The following is a 3611-nucleotide window of genomic DNA, read 5'->3' on the forward strand; positions in this document are numbered from 1 at the left end:
AAAGCCTCTTTGTTTCTTCTTCACTGTGAAATGAAATAGTAGAATATAAATATAATATATAATATAATTATCACCAATACACAAACTGGAAGTACAATACATTATATTTTAACCACAGTACGAGTACAACAAGGAAACTGGACACACGGAAGAGTTCTGATGGTTCTCATAGAGCCTGGTTCTGATGGTTCTGATGGTTCTGATGGTTTTGATGGTTCTTGTGGTTCTGATAGTTCTGATGGTTCTGATAGTTCTTGTGGTTCTGATGGTTTTGATGGCTCTGATGGTTCTGGTGGTTCTGATAGTTCTGATGGTTCTGATAGTTCTTGTGGTTCTGATGGTTTTGATGGCTCTGATGGTTCTGGTGATTCTGATAGTTCTGATGGTTTCTGCTCAAAGTCAGGAGCCCGTGACCCAGAGAGACCCAACAAGAGGACCCTCACTCCTTAAACGTAGACGCCCTCATCCCAGTCTACTGAGCCCTTGTATCCAAAGCTACAACAGAACCAGAATAGAACCAGAACCAGAAAAGAACCAGAACCAGTGCTCCCAGTCTGAGGCAGCCAACAGGCGTCCAGCAGAGATCGTTAAGAAGCCGAACAATGACATCATGTCATAGAAATACCCCAAAAACAAAACAATAAACAGCTCAGACTCTGGTTCTGAGGACGGAGCGGCTCAAAGGACCGGACACTGCAGGTCCACTGGGTCTCACCTGGTCTCACCTGGTTCCACTGAGACTCACCTGGTGGAACCCGTTTGGTTTCAGTGGGTGAGGCTTCTGTGACGCATTCAGATCTCTTTGTGTGTTTATGAATAACAGGTGAGTCATAAAGCTACTTTAAATTCTTCTTTAGGGAGGACACACACACACACACACACACACACACACACACACACACACACACACACACACACACACACACACACACACACACACACACACACACACACACACACACACACACACCTGTGACACTAGTCCACCCTGAAGTCACACCTGATTCTTGAACAGGGTGAGACCGAGCGCTACCTGCCTTCATAAGCCCCGCCCCCTCCATAAGCCCCGCCCCTCTGTCCTCATATACTCAGACTCTGGAGGCTCAGACGTCGTCTGCAGTCATGTCCGCCATGGAGCTCTTCATCGAGGTCGCCAAGAAAGCAAGTAAGTACCAAGAGAGGGAGGATGACCTTTGTTAACCAGTTCAAACCAGAAAGCCGTCAATCATTATGAAGCGTTATAATAATAATAATAATCATAATAATCATAATAAATAGTGAGGGGGCAACTGTTTATAGTAATGTTGTGTTATAATAAAGGCATGTGAACATTCAACATGTGATATGTTGAGAAAGTGAAGCAGAACACAGTTAGAGAGGGTTTAGAACAGAGAACATCAAGGCGAGGTCGCATTGGGCTCTAATGGCCCCAATGGACCCAATGGACTCAATGGACCCAATGGACCCAATGGACTCAATGGACCCATTGGGTCCATTGGGTCCATTGGGCCCTAATAGACCCAATGGCCCCAATGGACCCAATGGACTCAATGGACCCATTGGGGCCATTGGGTCCATTGGGTCCATTGAGGTTATTGGGTCCATTTAAATGCTGTTTGAATTTTCTCATGTACCAAACCATGTATTCTTTCACTTGTGTTTTACTTATGCTGTTCAATACATTCAGGTTCAGCAGCTTTCTTCCTAAAACAAGCTGTGATTTACAGTTTTATTTAGGAATCGCTCAGTCTGCTCCTCTTCAGGTGAACAGCATGAGGAATGAGAGAAAGTGTTGCTTCTTCTCTAAGTTACACTCCAGAGTTCATGATGAGATGGTTTATGTGTTCTCCTCTGGAGTCTCCTCCAACACACTCAGTCTACTTCATTCATTCACAGAGAGGTTTGGGATCCGAACCCATCTGCTGCTGCTGCAGAACCTAACCGTGTTTCTCTCTGCAGGGGAGTATGTGGACGAGCGCGAGAATAGTGAGCACATGGCTAAGAAGAAGGAGGACGAAGGAGGCGTCCAACAAGATGGCGACGCTGAACAAGATGAAGGTGATGATGGCGGTGATGGCGAGAAGAAGAATGGATGAGGTGAGGTCTGATTGGTGATTGGGTTTGAGTTCTAAATGGAACTGTTAGTTTTTCTACTTTATTCCTTTCTTTTGCTTTTCTTTCCCTCTCAGAGTCTCGTCCTCGCCGATCTGCTGTCACTTCCTGTTTCTTCTCGTCCAATGAGCGACGAGAGCAGAGGAACCGCTACATTTAAACTGTCGCTCAACCCTTTGACCTCTGTGTGCAATGACATCATCCAAAAGGCCCAGAGTCCCACAAGCCCCGCCCACTCCTCCAGTCAATCACAAGGCTGACCCCGCCCTCAGGCCACGCCCCCTCGACTGCATGTTGCCTTACTGACACACAACTAATATACTACACACACACACACACACACACACACACACACTCAGTCTGTGTTTCTGACGTTAACAGATTTTTACAAACACAAGTGAAATAAAAATCTGACTGAAAGCCTCTTTGTTTCTTCTTCACTGTGAAATGAAATAGTAGAATATAAATATAATATATAATATAATTATCACCAATACACAAACTAGAAGTACAATACATTATATTTTAACCACAGTACGAGTACAACAAGGAAACTGGACACACGGAAGAGTTCTGATGGTTCTGATGGAACCTGGCTCTCAAGGGGGTTCTGGTGGTTCTGGTAAATGAATGTAAACCCAGTTAGTAGTTTGATGCCCTTAACAGGTCTTCTCTAGTCATTGAAGCCAACAAGAACAGAGTTCTTACAGTTTGTCATGGAGTTCTTGAACTCGGTCTCCAGCCAGCAGGAGGCGCTGAAACACTTCAGTCATTAATGTAAACATGTAAGCAAAACTCTGTGAGTCTGACATCACTCCCTTTGTTTCAGGGTTCAGAAACTCAAAGATCAACCTTAAGGAAACTAAATAATAAAGACAAAGATCAACCTTAAGGAAACTAAATAATAAAGACAAAGATCAACCTTAAGGAAACTAAATAATAAAGACAAAGATCAACCTTAAGGAAACTAAATAATAAAGACAAAGATCAACCTTAAAGAAACTAAATAATAAAGACAAAGATCTACCTTAAGGAAACTAAATAATAAAGACAAAGATCAACCTTAAGGAAACTAAATAATAAAGACAAAGATCAACCTTAAAGAAACTAAATAATAAAGACAAAGATCAACCTTAAGGAAACTAAATAATAAAGACAAAGATCAACCGCACGTTTTTATATTAACTTTGTTTAAAGCCTTTTTGTCCCAGTTATGAAACGTAACTCTGGTTGAACGAATTCCTGAGAGCCAATAGGAACACGTGAAGCGAGCCATCAGAAACGCTCTGGTGTGAGAACGAGTGAAGCGTGTTGTGAACGCAGCACTGAGGAGAATAAACTGCATGCTGCTGCATTCAAAATGCCCTTCAAAATAAAAGCACAAGATTTTTTTTCCCCACAAAAGCCTTCATGCCTTCGAGCCGTCGCGGGCCACATGAAATGACCCGGTGGGCCTGATCCGGCCCGCGGGCCTTGAGTTTGACACCTGCGACTTAAGG

The 3611-nt window shown here is 43.4% G+C and overlaps 1 long non-coding RNA gene across 1 annotated transcript; it reads left to right on the plus strand.

Moving 5' to 3' along the window:
- The first annotated feature begins 1109 nt into the window (after positions 1-1109).
- Positions 1110-2529, plus strand: LOC137803428 (uncharacterized). The gene is made up of 3 exons (XR_011080063.1): positions 1110-1165; positions 1960-2097; positions 2190-2529. It is a non-coding gene; the product is annotated as an uncharacterized lncRNA (long non-coding RNA).
- The last annotated feature ends 1082 nt before the right edge of the window (positions 2530-3611 follow it).

Source organism: Clinocottus analis, unplaced genomic scaffold, assembly GCF_023055335.1.
Source record: "Clinocottus analis isolate CAN_PGR_092001 unplaced genomic scaffold, fCliAna1.0.p SCAF_55, whole genome shotgun sequence".
NCBI lineage: Eukaryota > Metazoa > Chordata > Actinopteri > Perciformes > Cottidae > Clinocottus > Clinocottus analis.